Source organism: Bufo bufo, chromosome 8 (genome assembly GCF_905171765.1).
Source record: "Bufo bufo chromosome 8, aBufBuf1.1, whole genome shotgun sequence".
Lineage (NCBI taxonomy): Eukaryota > Metazoa > Chordata > Amphibia > Anura > Bufonidae > Bufo > Bufo bufo.
Window position 1 is genome coordinate 203,022,430 of NC_053396.1, and position 18,637 is coordinate 203,041,066.

Genomic DNA, 18,637 nt, shown 5'->3' on the forward strand with positions numbered 1-18,637 from the left:
ATATACCTGTGACTACTGACTTTGTACACTGCAGCTTACAGTTCTTCGGGTGGTCTTGAACCCTGCAGTTTCCCTGGAGTAGTGGTCCTCACAGATGAGCCTTTTTTTGTAGTCCAGGGCCCGTGGAATAGGAGCAGATGTTTGTGTCCCTCACTCCAGGCATGCAAAGCAAACTTTCTGGAGAAATCTCTAGATATTCCCCTCCTGACAGGAAGTAAAACCAGTTCACTACCACCAAGAGGACAGGGAAGGAAAGTTCCATTCCTAATGACAACTATACCTTATCATTCCTGAAGCATACAGCAGATACATAACATAAGGCATTACAATATATAATAAACATTTGAAGATACCCTATCTGGGGTACTGCAGATAGGTAGATCGATAGAAGACCAAGGGCAATATCTACATGAAGTTTGCATGTTCTCCTTAAGTTTGTGTTTGGTTTTCTACCACACTACGCTATATATGTGTATATATATTATATATATATATATAATATATAGTAGACTGTCTCTGTACAGCGCTTCAGAATATGCAAGCACTATGCACTATATAAACAATCAAATAAATAAATGTGAAATCTTACAACTCTTCCTGTCAATCATGTCTGACCCTCATACACAAAATAAACATAACTACTTTAATAATCCAGTGATAATTAAACGTTGAGTCCATGCTGTAAGTATTTATTTTGTTCACTTCTAAATTGTCTTGCTGTCAAAAACTCAGCCTTATCCTCAGGCCACCCCACCCTTGATAAATGATGGCTCTGATGCAGCAGATGTTGGGGACACTGCCTAGGAACAGAAATATAAAGAGAAGCTGCAGACACAATAAAAAAAAGTTGAGTGAGGCCAATGTAAACGGGGGGTACCTGGCCTTCATAGCAAAAAGTGCAGATGTGTAGCTTGGGTCCAATGCCCAAATTAACAAGGCCCCCAATGATTACAAGTTATTCATAGTACTGGTGCTCCTAAATGGTTCGTAAGACCATAAGATCCAGAAGCAGATGAAAAGAGAGGAATTGACACTGAATTTACAATTTTTTTATTTTTTTATAATTATGTATGTAAAGGCTTCCCATAATTTAAATATAATAATTTATTAGATCAAAGAGCACAGCTACGAGATCCAGAAGATATTGCAGAGCCAGGGTTATCGATGTGGTGTTATGTCTCCTGGTGATGTGGATCCAAAGGTCTCAAGGTTACTTTCCAAATGAGATTCCGCCCTGGCAGCCATCGTCTCGTTGGCACATACCACTGCACAGGGGCTAAAAGCAATAATAACAGAAAATAAATATTAGAATTTAGTGAAAGGGTGACCACTACAAAATAGAATGGTGTTAGATTTGCCCTTTATTCCCTTTCATTACCAGTGAAACTTTTGCCCCATATTCCTGCTTTGCATGTCAGCACTGTCCTTCCTTTGGCCTATTACTGGATCCTGGGTGGATGGATGTAGACATCCAGAACTTCCTGATTCCCTCAGCTTACTGTTGTGTTTTCTAACCAATTCCAGTATGTTTTGCACTGTAATAATTCACACGGCTTGCTCCACCTAGCTAGCATGGAGAGGGGATGACCATTGCAGAGGGAGCTTTGTGGGAGGTGGAACAAGCCGTGTGAAGCATTACAGAACAAAACATGCTGGGTTTGGTTATAAAGTCCATCAGGAAGCTGATGAAAACAGGAAGTTGTGCATGTAAACATTCTGCTAGTATGCAGTAATGCTGGAAGAAGGGGAGGAAAAGTCCTGACTAAACAGGTATATGTGGTAAATATATTCCATGTTTAGGGTACTCTGGGAAGATAAAAATGTAATTATGAAACTAGAGAGCCCATTTAAGAATGCAATTTCGGAGAAGGGCGTCCGATATAGCTTCTTGCCAACTGGTAGCAAAGAGGAACATACTAACCAGGAGTGGGTCCCCTCTGCCCAAGGGCCATGTATCATCCATATACTTTGTTCCTATGGCTATATGCACTCTTGGCATGCTTGGAGATCTAATTTTGCAATAACTGGAAAGCCAAGGGTTGGAGACTACATGGTCACTTGGATAACAGTGCATGTGTCTCTTCCTATACGTTGGCCACTTTCATGTTCATAGGCTGCATTTATATACAGATGTAGCAGGGTTAGCACTTCAGCTCTTAACTCAAATTTCTTAACTCATCGTGTTATCTTGAAACAAAAGCCATTGAAAATCTATTGAAGGTGTTTGCTTAACGGATTTAGGTTAGATAACACATCTCATAAAGCATGAGTGTTAACTTTACTACATCTGTATTTGCAAAATGATGTGATAATTGTAGTTCTAGTACCTATTGACTTTTATATATCAAGTGGAGGTTTCTTGCTTAAAGGGTTTGTCTTGAACTTTAACAGGAATGACACATCGGTGGCACATGAACTGATCAACAATTTAAATGGGATGCTACAATTGGGTGAACGCTGCACCATCTTCATTATATGTCACAGTGACACACATCCCATACTGGCTGTGCATGGTACTACATGTAGTTCTGTTTCATTATTGAAGGGGAAAGAGTTGCAGTTCCATGGTAGCCAATATAGAATGTATGGCACTGCGGCTGGTAAACAATGAAGAGACTTCAGCACTCGCCTGAGTGCCATGACCCTTTTAAATAGATGATCATGGCTGCTAGGATTTGGACCCCCAACTGATCTGATAATGTTGGCTTATCTTAAGAATAATCAATGCTAAAGAGTCAGATTAACTTCAAGTCAATAGATAGATAATTTTAAGGTTCAATTCAAGCCTACAATTTTTATATCGAATACTTACCACAAGGCAGCAACTTAAAAGTAGTCCGGCTAGAAGGATGGCCAACATAACAATTACAGCGATAGCCCAATCAGGTGTACCTCCTGAGGGAATAAGGAGAATAACTAGGGGGATCCAAAACTTCTTGCAAGAATACAGTCATAACTAATCACAGTTTAGGAGGTAATATTGCCCTAGGTACACATACTAGCACGACAGAGTCTAACTCTGTAGGACCTCTACATATTTCTAAATACTAAAAATTAACCACCAGTCCACCACCTCATTCAGATAGACATTAGGCAATTGCTGTTTAGCATCAGTATGATGACCACAAGACTGGGACTTCCTGCTGTTTAAGTGAACCAATCTTAAATAACCGTAGAACTCTGGACTGAAGAATATTTTATATATGAGGAAGCAGGCAGGAGAATATTTCATGTATATAGAACTAGGCTGGAGAATATTTTATGTATGGAATACCAGGCTATAGAAAATGTTATGCATGGAGGAGCCAGGCTGGAGAGTTCTTCATGGATGGAGTACCAGGCTGAAGAATATTTCATGTATGGACGAGGCAGGCTTAAGACTACATAATGTATTGAGTATCAGGCTGGAGAATGTCATATATGGAGGAGACAAGCTGAATACCATATGATGTATGGAGAACAAGACTGGAGAATATTTAATGTATGGAGTACTAGTCCAGAGAACATTTCATGTAGGGAGTACCAGCCTGGAGCACATGTCATGTATGGAGTATCAGGCTGGAGAACATTTTAAGTATGGAGCACCAGGCTGGAAAATATTTAAAATATGGCATACCAGGCTGGAGAGTATTCAATATATGGAGTGCAAGGATGGAGAACATTTCGTGTATGGAATCCCAGCTTGGAGAATATTTCTTATATGGAAAACTAGGCTGGAGTACATCGTGAACCTCCATTTTATAAACCTCTTAATTTTATTTCATTATGAACCTTGTTTCACAGTGTAAATGTAATCTTGTAAAAAGTAAGATTCCATTCATTAAGGCCCCTTTATACTACCCAATGTTAGTGATCTAAAGAAATAATCAAAGCTATATAGTTTATCTAATACATACCATGATAATTATTATCATTATAAGTTACAATTACCGGTATTCGCCCCTGGAAGAGAATAATAAGCAGATATTACAAACATGTTTGGAGAATAGACATAGCAAAGAAATGTTATAGCTACATTAAAAATACAAAAGCCCCTTTCAGTTTGCCCTAAAAAGACATATGAATTGGGGACTCACAACTCTTCTGTTAGTCAAAGAGAAGCTCATGTTTTGGTGAACATGACTGATCCTTGTATTATATGGCCACCATACATTTCCCTATTACTATATTTCCCTGAATTGAGGAAATATATAGCAGTCACAACTGATATCTGCTGTGTAGTAGCCTGACTTCATTTGAAACTATAAAATTACCCCTTCATTATCTAGATTTTAGAAGATCTTGTAGATGTACTTCATTGGGAACCATTCAGTATTTTCAACAGAAGGTGGAATAATATCTGATCTTTGTGATCAAGCTTGCTGTAGGTCAGTAGTGTTACTTTTGAACCTTCCTAGTAACTGAGTAGTAACTCACGATAGTCTGTAACGTTACTTATGTCTTTGAAATCAGAAAATAGAATCCAAGGCAGTTGTTGAGCTGAGATCACTTTCTAGAACCATTCAACCATGAAAAACTATCAAATTCGCTTTTTCTTCACTGAGGATTGCCCTATGTAGACTGGCATTACGTCAACTGAAAATCACAACTGCCATGGCTAGTATTCATAGGTGTCTCAGCTCAAGGACTTCCAAAGAGGATAGCCTCTTCCATGTATCAAACATACGTCAGAAGTAAAGTTGAACATGGACTTTCAAATGCCCAAATGATGGCATGTAAGGAAAACAAAAAGAGTCATTGCTAACAAGATGTTTTTCATATAAATCAGTTTCAAAGACATGAGCATTTTGTGATGAAAATAAAGCAATTATCATCCTTGTCTCAATGGTGAAGCTCTTGTTGCATTTGTTTCGACATATCTCAATATGATGTGTCAAGACTACTGTAACTGAGAAATTCTGGTGGACGTCTTACCATACATTTTGGTTAATACTTCTGCTTCAAATAAAGTATCAGAGGCAAATATTGCCTCTATAGCGGGAAAAATGTTTACATCAAGTAAAGTAATCAAGTAACTAATAAAATATGTCATTAAGTAGGTGAATGGTTCCTCTAAGTCAGGATGCTCAACCTGAGGTCCTCCGGCTGTTGCAAAACTACAACTCCCACCATGTCCTGCTGTAGGCTGATAGCTGTAGGCCGTCCGGGCATGCTAGGATTTGCAGGTTGGGCATCCCTGCTCTAAATGAACTTTGATATCTTTCACAAAGTCTTCCGGTGACAAGGAGAACCTTGGCTTATATCACCCTATGAGTAGCTGGGTCCGATAAAAGCTGACTAACCAAGAAAATACAAATGTCTTACCTGCCCCCTGTAGACTTAGTAAGGCACACAGGGCCAGAGTCAAGAGTCCAGACTTTCCCATAAAACGTTCAGCTGCCATGTTCCTCCTTAGGTCCTTTTAGAGACAAGTAGTATCTTCAAGATAATTCCCAAATCTTTGATGGCCTTTCTCTAGTAGCATCCACTTTTTATAGTCTGAACCCAGCTGTGACGCATGGCTCACTGTGTGTACCCAACACATTCCCAAATACATGAGTGTAGAGTTTATAATGGAATAATTGTAGCGCACGGTAGGCTGGCAATTATTTTAAAGTTTATTGCTCAGAGTCTGCCATTCCTGGTGGAGCAATCATTTTATAACAGAGGTCAAGACAATTGTCTCACATTAGATGTTTATGAGTTATGAGTTAATTTACTGCTAACAGGTTACCAGTATTCAGCCCCAAAATACCATAGCAATCTCTGGAGAATCTTTACTTGTCCCCATCAAGTGTTTCCCACCTAATTTGAGTCTGCATCCATGTTTTGAATTAATAGTATTTTATAGCTCTCGTAAATTAGGACATTCCTTTACATGTATGATACTACGAATAAAAATTCCTGTATTGCCAGTCACTGGACCAGTTCCATGAGATCTTTACTCTGACTGATAATTCTCAGTCAGGTCAAGATGAAATAACCATAATAAGCGATGTTTTTCAAATCTATAAGAGCAAGGGCACAATTAAAGGGGTTGTCACAATAAAGTAATCTGTGGGGGTCTAACCTTTAGGTTATCTGAAGAAGGTAGAGGAGACAAGCATGCACATTGCCACCCACTGATGCTCTGTGGGACCGAGTACACCACTTGGCTATCTCTGGCAGTCCTGTAAAAAATCAATGGAGTAACTGCATGAATGCTTGACTGCCCCTCTATTCATCTAGGGTACTCAAGACCCCACTTCTCAAGAACATTGGGGACCTCAGAGGTTGGACCCCCCACTGATCAGTTATCCCTTACCCTGTCATCCCAAGTTTATACCTTGAGATAACCCCTTTAAAGGAGAAGTTCTAAAAGTTATCCCCACATGATAGAAGATAACAGTCTTGGTCTGGCCACTAAGAACACCACGGTCACAATAATAGGCCTTCAGTTCCACAAATGAATAGAACAAAAGGTTGTTATGGGGCTGCTAGTCTCTATGGAATAGATAGATAGATAGATAGATAGATAGATAGATAGATAGATAGATAGATAGATAGATAGATAGATAGATAGATAGATAGATAGATAGATAGATAGATATGATATAGATTGATTGATAGATAGATAGATAGATAGATAGATAGATAGATAGATAGATAGATAGATAGATAATAGATAGATAGATAGATAGACATGATATAGATAGATAGAGAGTAGATACAGTGCCTTGCAATAGTATTCACCCCCCTTGATTTTTTTGTATTTTGGTGCCTCACAACCTGGAATTAACATGGATTATTTGAGGATTTGCATAATTTATTTACAGAACATGTCCACAACTTTGAAGATGTTTGTTTGTTTTTTTATTGTGAAGCAATCATCAAATAGGACAAAATAACAAAAAAGGTCAATGTGCATAACTATTCACCCCCCTAAAGTCAATGCTTTGTAGAGCCACCTTTTGCGGCAATCACAGCTCCAAGTCGCTTTGGATAAGTCTCTATGAGCTTGCCACATCTTACCACTGGGATTTTTGCCCATTCCTGTATGGGTGTATTTAGCACCATCCATCTTTCCCTCTGACCAGTTTCCCAGTCCCATCCCCCCAGTATGATGCTGCCACCACCATGTCTCACTGTGGCGATGGTGTTCTTTGAGTGATGAGATGTGTTGGGTTTGCACCAGACATAGCGTTTTCTTTGATGGCCAAAAAGTTCCATTATAGTCTCCTCAGACCAGAGCACCTTCCTCCATACATTTTGGGAGTCTCCCACATACCTTTTCGCAAACTCACAATGCGTCTTTTTGTTTTTAGCTGAAAAGTAATGGCTTTCTTCTAGACACTCTGCAATAAAGCCCAACTCTATGGAGCGTACGGCTTATTGTCGTCCTATGTACAGATCCTCCAGTCTCTGCTGTGGAACTCTGCAGCTCCTCCAGGGTTACCTTAGGTCTCTGTGCTGCCTCTCTGATTAATGCCCTCCTTGCCCGGTCCGTGAGTTTTGGTGGGCGGCCGTCTCTTGGCAGGTTTGGCTATTGTGCCATGTTCCTTCCATTTGGTTATGATAGATTTGATGGTGCTCCTGGGGATCATCAAAGATTTGGATATTTTTTAGTAACCTAACCCTGACTTCTCAACGACATTGTCCCTTACTTGTTTGGAGAGTTCCTGGTCTTCATGGCAGTGTTTGGTTAGTGATGCCTCTTGCTTAGGTGTTGCAGCTCTAGGGCCTTTCAAAAAGGGTGTGTATATGTATGACAGATCATGTGACACTTAGATTGCACACAGGTGGACATCATTTCACTATTATGTGACTTCTAAAGGTAATTGGTTGCACCAGAGCTTTTTATGGGCTTCCTAACAAAGGGGGTGAATACATACGCACATGGCAATTTTTTGTTTTCTATTTCTAAACAATGGTTTTATTTATATATTTTTCTCATTTCACTTCACCAACTTAGGGTACTTTCACACTAGCGGCAGGACGGATCCAACAGGCTGTTCACCCTGTCGGATCCGTCCTGCCGCTAAACCGCTGCTCCATCCCCCATTGACTATAATAGGGACGGGGGTGGAGCTCTGGCGCAGCACGGCAGTTCGCAGTGAGAGGACGCCGACTAAAAAGTCGGACATGTAGTACTTTAGTCGTGCGGCCTTTCGCCGTGCACTGCCGTGCTGCACCGGAGCTCTGCCTGTCCCCATTATAGTCAATGGGGACAGAGCGGCGGTCCGGCGGCACGGCGAAATAGCGGCAGGGACAGATCCGACAGGGTGAACAGCCTGTTGGATACGTCCTGCCGCTAGTGTCAAAATAGCCTTAGACTATTGTGTTCTGATCCATCACATAAAATTCAGATTAACAAAACATTGAACTTAGGGCTGTAATATAACAAAATACGAAAAAGTCAAGGGGGGTAAATACTTTTGCAAGGCACTGTAGATATGAGCTAGATGTACTCATTGTCCCAACCACCTACATCATTACCAGCAGCTCAAAGCGGACAATTGGTTTTGTGGTTTTGCAAAAACTTTTGAGCATAGCATTGATAGTTTTAGTCCATACAGTACAATGTGCCGTCCATATTTTGTAGCCGCCTGAACAGCTCTTTTAGTGGCGGGACATTGTACAATACAACAGCATGTGCACCGCGGGCCATGTGTCATATTTTTTTTATTTCTTTTTTTATAGGAAATCTTTAAGCTCCGTATTACTTTTATAAGACTGTTACACATTCCTTCATATGTTTGGTAGGAGATTTTCTGCTCTGTCATTAGGCATTTTTCTGCTCAGTGCTGTGACTCACTTTACTACCACGTAGCAGGCAGAAGATTCTTGTACCTTCATGGAATTTCATAAATCAGTGGTTATTGTAATGGTGGACCTACATCATGCACCACCAGTGCTGTAGATAGATAGATAGATAGATAGATTAATATGCTGCTGTGCAGAGCCCATCTGCACAGGGCGGTCTTTAACAAGGGGCAAAAGGGGGCAGCTTCCCCTAGCCCAGTTGCTCCTGGGGGGCCCAAGACAGCTGCCTCTTGAGCCCTGCTAGCCACTGCCCCGGGTGTCAAGCTGTCAGCTACACAGTGGGTGCTGCCATGCCATGCCTGCCGGCACTCCAGGCAGCGTACTGTGAAAGCTGTGATTCTCTAGGACCTTAGATGACATCATCACCATGTGACCAGTAACCTAGCAATATTACTGGTCACATGGAATGAGGTCATCAAGGTCCTTTCTACTAGGAGGTGTTGCTGTAGAAGTTTGCCTTAACTGTGGAGCTTTTTTTGTGAAGATTACATCTGAAAAAGGTGACAGGGGCTGTTATGCTAATATACCTGGTCACTGCTTGAGAAAGATCCCAGGAAGTGGATTGAAACGTTGCGGGTCTGGTGAATAAAGTTTTCTACTATTTTACGCCTTGGAGGTGCCGTGGAATTTTTTCGCTTATTATTTGGAGGGGGATCGCCTTCACAGCCGCTGGCACTCCGCCTGTACCTGACATACTGCTATGCTGCCCAACTCTTTTATTTCTGATAGATAGATAGATAGATAGATAGATAGATAGATAGATAGATAGATAGATAATAGATAGATAGATGATAGATAGATAGATAGATAGATAGATAGATAGATAGATAATAGATAGATAGATAGATAGATAGATAGATAGATAGATAGATAGATAGATAGATAGATATGAGACCAGATTATAAATAGATAGATATGAGATAGATAGTACATGCAACATTTTGTGATGTTTTATTAGTATTTCAGGAGGTCTACAAGTGATCTTATTGTGTCATGTCATCTCAAAGTTTACAAAAGAATTGTTAAATGACAGATCCAGTTCTGCTTCTTAGTTGTTCCGGATGCTTAGGTTTTTGGAATTATCCTGCGATGGCAATTGGTAAATCTGTGAGGTGACTCATCAGCAGAGGTAAGTACATGATGGTTTTTACAAGCGTTTATCTTCTTGTCATTGTTTTGGTGTGAAGTTGACTTATTTCGCTCGTTGCTGTGTAATTAGAAGCTCGTTCCACTGTTCTGACTAACGCTGTAAGTTGGATTTCACTAATATCTGTCACATTTTCCATTGTAGGTGGCAATTCTCTTCAATATGTGGGTGGTCACTGCACGTCAGGGTGTTCTGTAGAGAATACGTCTGAAGTAAACCTTTATTATCACTAGATAAAAGTCATGTTATTTACCATTATGCTTATTATATCGTTTCCGACAAAGTACTGGAGTAAAATGGTTACCATACAGCAGAAGGATCCGGCTCTCCTGGTGGACAGGTCACATCTTCAACACTTCATTTTCTGAATACAAACATGCATAAAACACGTCACTCATGCGTTTTGACCAAACATGGTCTTAAAGTAAATGTGTCACCAAAAATGTTATCTGCCAGTTAAAGCCTGACAGTGACACATCTGTTTTTTTCTAACCTATTTTTATTTTCTGATTACAGAATTTTTTTATTCTATTTACTGAACATGATTATGGGGGCGGACATGTTGCCTGAGCTGTTCTTAACCACCTCCTGTCCGCCCATAGGATATAAACGTCCGGGAGGTGGTTCTCTATTTCTGAATGGACGTTTCAGAATGTCCGTTCAGAAACTGCAGCTGCACGCTAATCGTGCAGCTGCTGATCGGGTTGCCAGTTGTCAGTGACAGCAGGGCAACCCTTAGAGAAGGCAGGGACAGTGCCCAGGTGTCCCTGACTTCTGGATCGCTGCCTACACAGCGCTCGCCGAGCGCTGTGTATACAGAGCAGGAAGCGCTATGAGCTTCCTGTTCCGGCCCGGCGGTCATGTGATCGCCGGGAACGGAGAGTGCAGGAGCTGTGTGAGGTCTTTCACAGACTTCGATCAGCCCTGTATTGCGCTGTACAGACTCTCTGGGGGGGGGTGTATTTCTCCTGTAACTGGGGCTACTATATCAGCCCCAGTTACAGGAGAAATCAACAGTGAAAAAAAAATGAAAAAGTGAAGTAAATGTCCCCCAGAGGTCTTGTATGACCTTATGGGGGACGAAAAGTGTAAAATAAAAAATAAAAAAATAAAGTGTTAAAAAAATAAAATAAAAAAAAAGGTTTCACATGTAAAAAAAAAAAATTCCCCAAGTTAGGAATAAAAAATAAAAATTTTAAAATAGAAAAAATAAAATAAAATAGAAATGGTATTGCCGCGTCCGTGACGGTTGGCTCTATAAATATATCACATAATCGACCCAGTCCAATAAACGCCATTTTTGTCACCTTACATCACAAAAAGTGCAACACCAAGTGATCAAAAAGGCGTATGTCCCACAAAATGGTACCAATAAAACCGTCACCTCATCCCGCAAAAAATGAGCCCCTACATAACAAAATATCTCAAAAAATAAAAAAAAACTATAGCTCTTAGAACATGGAGACACTAAAACATCATTTTATTGGTTTCAAAAATGCTATTATTGTGTTAAAGTGAAATAAATAAAAAAAGTATACATATTAGGTATTTCCGCGTCCGTAAAAACCAGCTCTATAAAAATATCACATAACCTAAACCCTCGGATGAACACCGTAAAAAAAAAAAAAAAAAACTTTGTAAAAACAAGCAATTTTTTTTCACCTTACATCACAAAAAGTGATCAAAAACACCAAGTGATCAAAAATGCGTATGTCCCACAAAATGGTACCAATAAAACCATCACCTCATCCCGCAAAAAATTAGCCCCTACATAAGAAAATCTCTCAAAAAAGTCTCAAAAAATAAAAAAAAATATAGCTCTCAGAACATGGACACATTAAAACATAGTTTTTTTGTTTCAAAAGTGCTATTATTGTGTAAAACTTTAATAAATAAAAAAAGTATACATATTAGGTATCGCCACGTCCATAACAATCTGCTCTATAAAATTGTCACTTGACTGAACCCCTCAGATTAACGCTGTAAAAATAAATAAATAAAAACTGTGCTAAAACAACCAATTTTTGGGTCACCTTGCCCCATAAAGTGTTATAATGAATGATCAAAAAATCATATGTACCCAAAAATAGTACCAATAAAACTGGCACCTTATCCCCTAGTTTCCAAAATGGGATCACTTCTTGGGAGTTTCTGTAAGGGTGCATCAGGGGGGCTTCAAATGGGACATGGCATCTAAAAACCATGTGGAGTTCCTTTTCTTCTGTGCCCTGCCGTGTGCCCATACAGCAGTTTATGACCACATGTGGGATGTTTCTGTAAACCGCAGAATCTGGGTAATAAATTTTGAGGTTTTTTTGGCTGTTAACCATCAATGTGTTAAAGAAAAAATTGGATTAAAAAGGAAAATCTGCCAAAAAAGTTAAATTTTAAAATTTGATCTCCATTTTCCTTTAATTCTTGTGGAACGCCTAAAGGGTTAACAAAGTTTGTAAAATCGGTTTTAAGTAACTTAAGGGGTGTAGTTTCTACAATGGGGTCATTTATGGGGGTATCCACTATGTAGGCCCCACAAAGTGACTTCAGACCTGAGTTTTGGCAATTTTCTTAAAATTTGAAGAATTGCTTCTAAACTTCTAAGCCTTCTAACATCCTAAAAAAAAAAAAATACATTTCCAAAATGATGCCAACATAAAGTAGACATATGGGGAATGTTAAGTAATAAATATTTTATGAGGTATCACTTTCTGTTTTAAAAGCAGAGAAATTGAAATTTAGAAAAAATTGGGGATTTTTTCATAAATAAAGGTGAGATATATTTACTCAAATTTATGACTATCATGAAGTACAATGTGTCACGAGAAAACAATCTCTGAATGACTTGGATAAGTAAAGGCGTTCCAAAGTTATTACCACATAAAGTGAGATATGTCAGTTTTGCAAAATTAGGCCTGGTCAGGAAGGGGGCAAATGGCCCAGATGGCAAATGGTTAAAGGGGTTGTCTCATCACAGACAATGGGAGCATATGGCTAGGATATGCCCCCCATTGTCTTATAGGTATGGGTCCCACTGCGGGGACCCCACCTAAATCGAAAACGGAGCCCCGCAAAGTGGTGGCTGGAGGACTCCATTCCGGCCACACCAAGCGCTCTCCCCACAGATGGGAATAATAGCGCACCACGCATGACTGTCCACCTCTCCCATTCACTTCTATGAACTCGATGGAAATAGCCGAGCCACCCCTCGGCTATTTTCGGGGTTCCAGCAAAAATCAATGGAGGGCCGCTGCGAATGCGCAGTGCGCCCTCCACCACTATCGGGCTCTATTCTCGATTTAGGTGCGGGTCCCAGCGGTGGGGCCTGCACCTATCAGAGAATGGGGGCATATTCTAGCGATATGACCCCATTGTCTAAAATGAGACAACCCCTTTGACAGCATTTACAAGGCATTAAGAAAATTGCTTTACGGCAGCCCCATGGGCCATAGACACAATGGTCTGAAGGGGACCCTATTGACTTCTATGGGAGAGTTTTCTAGGCATGCTATGTGACCTGTGCAGAGGTCATTGTACAAGAAAAGAATAGATAAGACTTGACAATTACCAATTGTGAATGGTGGATCCTGTGTTATCTATACACTGAGGTGATATCATTACAGGCAGGATTAGAATGACAGATAGGCAGATAACTGCAGTAAAGTGATCTGTACAGATCAAGAAGTGACGCCTGTTATTAGGCTTAGTAGCCAGTGGGAAAACTGCAGGATTTTATGGCTTTTGTTTACACATAGATATTGATGTCAAAAATTGCAAACATCATCAAAAATTCTTTAAAAATATGTTAAACAATCAGTCATTTTTTGATGACACATTCCTTTTAACCTTAGCTTTTTAGAAACTGAATACAAATGCATATAATACATCCATTTTCTGCCTGTGGTGGGTTGGCTATAAACCCTACAGGGAAATTTCCCAGTAGGCCAATGTCTATTGGGACACCCAAACCCTTATTTCTGCTGTTGGCCATCTAGAGGATGATCTGATGGCTCCCTACCCTGCTGTTTACCCTCATACGCCATAGGCCAGTATATTGGGCAGTGTAATAGAAGAGGCCTGTGACTTGCATTGGAGATGGTGGCTTGGGATGGGATTCAGGTATTTTATTTTTCTTCTTTTCTTGACAATTTGGGGAGCATACTACTGGGGGCACCGTAGGGGTCATTATTATGGAAAGGAAGTCCAGGCAGCATGTGAAGGTAGGGCAGGCTTGGTGCTATGGCTCACATCCCACCTCCTAAGACCCCTGCTCCATATCCTAAAGACTGTGGCAGCTATTGATGGCCACCACAGAGGGTCAGCTTCTGGGGAGGCATTTTATGCTGCACATTGGTTTTTGGCTCTGCTGGGATGATATTTTGAGCCAAAACGTGGTATTTCTGACCTCCCCTACTTGTATTGACCCCATCTACTTGTGTCAGTTTGGACCCATCTACAACATGGGCCACTTTTAGTTTTTTTAGGGCCCTTTAAGTTCCCAGTGCGCCCCTGTTTTCTACTGGCCAGTCATTGATATAGACAAGTGCATGTGCACTACATAGTTACACAGTTACATAGTTGATACGGTTGAAAAAATACAAAAGTCCATCAAGTTCAACCAAGGGATAGGTGGGGACGCGAATACCAGAAGGAAGTGAGACTCAGATTTCTACAGATTTTTATAAGCATTAATGTTGTTTACTTTTAAGCATTCATCTAAACCCTTTTAAAACTGTCCACTGTTCCTGCTGTGACCACGTCCTGAGGAAGTCTATTCCACAGATTCACAGAACCTACGGTAAAGAAGCTTTGACTCTTCTGGAGACTGAACTTTTCTTCTCCAGTCGGAGGCAGCGCCCCTTGTCTTTTGAGGGAATTTTACATGGAACAGTTTTTCATTGCATTTTTTGTATGGGTCAATTATATATTTGTACTAGCAGAAGGACCCGGCTTCGCACGGGTATATTTCATCTGTTTAATTTAATGTTTCTGTGTGTCGTTAAAAGATATCGACAGTATCCCCTTAACAGTGACTTCCACGGTTCCCGCCCCTTTAAGTGACCTCCACAGTGCCCTCCCCTTTAAGTGACCTCCACAGTGCCTGCCCCTTTAACAGTGACCTACACGGTGCCTGCCCCTATAACAGTGACCTCAACAGTGCCTTCCTCTTTAACAGTAACCTCCACAGTGCCCGCCCCTTAACACTGACTTCCACAATGCCCGCCACTTTAAGAGTGACCTCCACAGTGCCCACCCATTTAACAGTGACCTCCACGGTGCCTGCCCCTTTAACAGTGACCTCCACTGTGCCTGCCCCTTTAAGTGACCTTCACAGTGCCCGCCCCTTTAAGTGACCTCCACAGTGCCTGCCCATTCAAGTGATCTCCATGGTGCCCGCCCCTTTAACAGTGACCTCTGCAGTGCCCGCCTCTTTAACAGTGACCTCCACAGTGCCCGCCACTTTAAGTGACCTCCACAGTTCCCGCCACTATAAGTGACCTCTACAGTTCCCACCCCTTTAACAGTGACCTCCACAGTGCCCACCTGTTTAACAGTGACCTTCATAGTGCCCGCCCATTTAACAGTGACCTACACGGTGCCCGCCCCTTTAACAGTGAGCTCCACAGTGCCCGGCCCTTTAAGTAACCTCCACAGTGCCCACCCCTTTAACAGTGACCTCCGCAGTGCCCGTCTCTTTAACAGTGACCTCCACAGTGCACACCCATTTAACAGTGACCTCCACAGTGCCTGCCCCTTTAACAGTGACCTTCACGGTGCCTGCCCCTTTATCAGTGACCTCCACAGTGCCTGCCCCTTTAAGTGACCTTCACAGTGCCCGCCCCTTTAAGTGACCTCCATGGTGCCTGCCCCTTTAACAGTGACCTCCGCAGTGCCCGCCTCTTTAACAGTGACCTCCACAGTGCCCGCCCCTTTAAGTGACCTCCACAGTTCCCGCCACTATAAGTGACCTCCACAGTTCCCACCCCTTTAACAGTGACCTCCACAGTGCCCACCCGTTTAACAGTGACCTTCACAGTGCCCGCCTATTTAACAGTGACCTACACGGTGCCCGCCACTTTTACAGTGACCTCCACAGAGCCCGCCCCTTTAAGTGACCTCCACAGTGCCCGCCCCTTTAACAGTGACCTCTGCAGTGCCCGTCTCTTTAACAGTGACCTCCACAGTGCCCGCCTCTTTAACAGTGACCTACACGGTGCCCACCCCTTTAACAGTGACCTCCACAGTTCCCACCCCTTTAGGTGACCTCCACAGTGTCCAACCCTTTAACAGTGACCTCCACAGTGCATTCCCCTTTTAACAGTGATCTGTACAGTGCCTTCCCTTTTAACAGTGACCTCCACAGCAGCTGCCCCTTTAACAGTGGCTCCTTCCCCCTTAAAAGTGACCTCCACAGGGCCCTGCCCCTTTAAGATAGGACTACATTGTCACACCAATGTTGCTCAACAATTTTTATAATGATAGGCTATGGTGTCACACTGCGACATGCTGCGACTGCGACACGACAGTCGCAAAAATTCCATCCAAGATGGATGCAGGCACATGCAAAGCTTCGGCCTTAATGAGCAGCTAGCGTTTGAGTAGACACAGAAGTGGGATGGTGGCGCTGATAATAGCGTTATCGCTGCTCACCATCTATGTTGATTCCTCAAAGTTTCTTAAAACCTCACAGCGGTCAGACATCGATGCCCACTCCTTGCTTGTAAAGAGTGGAAGATGACTGGAAAGGTGACGACCATATTGCAGCTGGTATTCCACTATTGCCCTCTACTGCTCACAAAGCCTGGCCAACATGTGGAACGTCGAGTTCCAGCGCATGCTCACGTGGCACAACAGTCGGTGAGCTGGCATATGTAAGCGCTGCTGCAGCGTTGACAGACCGGCGGAAGCTGTCAATGACTTGTGGAAATGGGCACACACGCGGCACACCTTCACCAGTAGCTCAGGCAAATTGTGGTAGGTTTTGAGAAACCACTGAACCACTAAGTTAAAGACGTGGGCTAGGCATGGGATGTGTGAGAGCTTGCCGAGCTCCAAAGCCTGTTTTTTGTACTCAGCGATCTACAGCAAAAGTGTTTTGTGGGTGCAGTGCACAATTTTTTTAAGCCTGCCCTGAGCCAACTACTGCTGAAAACTAACTTTTTTTTCTTCAGTTCGTCAATATCAATACATGATCGGCAGCCATTTAATGCAACGATAGTGCACCAGCACAGGCTATCTGCATGTCTGCAAGTCCAGAAATATATCTTTTTGCTTACTGGGGTGAAAAAACCCTCTGATATACTGCACATCTGGGATTAGACAAGCATAAGTGACTGTCACATTTAGGACAGAAATAAAGCTTTTTGGTTAGGGTGAAAAAACCCTCTAATATACTGCACATCTGGGATTACACGTGCATAAGTGACTGTCACATTTAGGACAGAAATACAGCTTTGTGGTTAGGGTGAAAAAACCCTCTAATATACTGCACATCTGGGATTAGACAAGCATAAGTGACTGTCACATTTAGGCCAAAAATACGGCTTTTTGGTTACTGGGGTGAAAAAAACCTCTAATATACTGCACATCTGGGATTAGACAAGCATAAGTGACTGTCACATTTAGGACAGAAATACAGCTTTTTGGTTAGGGTGTAAAAACCCTCTAATATACTGCACATCTGGGATTACACATGCATACGTGACTCTCACATTTAGGCCACAAATAAGGCTTATAGGATACTGTGGTGAAAAATCCCTCTGATATACTGCACATCTGGGATTACACTTGCATAGGTGACTGTCACATTTAGGCCACAAATACGGCTATTAGGTTACTGTTGTTAAAAAAAAACCTTTTTTTCATATACTGCACATCTGTGATTACACGTGCATAGGTGACTGTCACATTTAGGCCACAAATAAGGCTTTTAGGATACTGTGGTGAAAAATCCCTCTGATATACTGCACATCTGGGATTACACTTGCATAGGTGACTGTCACATTTAGGCTACATTCACACGTCCGTGGTGTGTTGCGGACCCGCAAATTGCGGGTCCGCAACACACCAGCCCGTCACCCCCATAGAAATGCCTATTCTTGTCCGCAAGCTGCGGACAAGAATAGGACATGCTCTATCTTTTTGCGGAGCTGCGGACCCAAAATCTGGGCCGCGCTCCGCAATTGCGGCTGCAGACAGCACACTGTGTGCTGTCCGCATCCATTCCGTCCCCATAGAGAATAAATGGGTCCGCACCCTTTCCGCAAAATTACCACCTCAGCACGTCTCTGATGATGACGAAACACAGGTGCCAACTGCTGCGTCTTTCTGCAGTGTGCAGACCAAAAAGGAGGTCAGGGAGGAAGACTGGGTGGAAGACGATGCAGGGGACGATGAGGTCCTAGACCCCACATGAAATGAAGGTCGTGCCACTGACTTTCAGAGTTCGGAGGAAGAGGCAGTGGTGAGACCGAACCAACAGCGTAGCAAAAGCGCGAGCAGGGTGCAAAAGCAGAGCAGCCGTTGCCAAAACTGTTCGCCTGCTACTGGCCACCATCAACAGGGACCGAGCACACCAAAGGCAGCTTCAAGGAGTTCCCTGGCATGGCACTTCTTCACACACTGTGCTGACAACAAGACCCAAGTGGTTTGCACGCTGTGCCATCAGACCCTGAAGCGAGGCATTAACGTTCTGAACCTTAGCACAACCTGCAT

The 18,637-nt window shown here is 42.2% G+C and overlaps 1 long non-coding RNA gene across 1 annotated transcript; it reads right to left on the reverse strand.

The window, feature by feature from the left end:
- Positions 1-1,072: 1,072 nt before the first annotated feature.
- LOC120977575 lies at positions 1,073-5,428 on the reverse strand. The gene is made up of 4 exons (XR_005773924.1): positions 5,305-5,428; positions 3,897-3,942; positions 2,813-2,895; positions 1,073-1,276 (listed from the first exon to the last, which is right to left on the reverse strand). It is a non-coding gene; the product is annotated as an uncharacterized LOC120977575 (long non-coding RNA).
- Between the last annotated feature and the right edge of the window lie 13,209 nt (positions 5,429-18,637).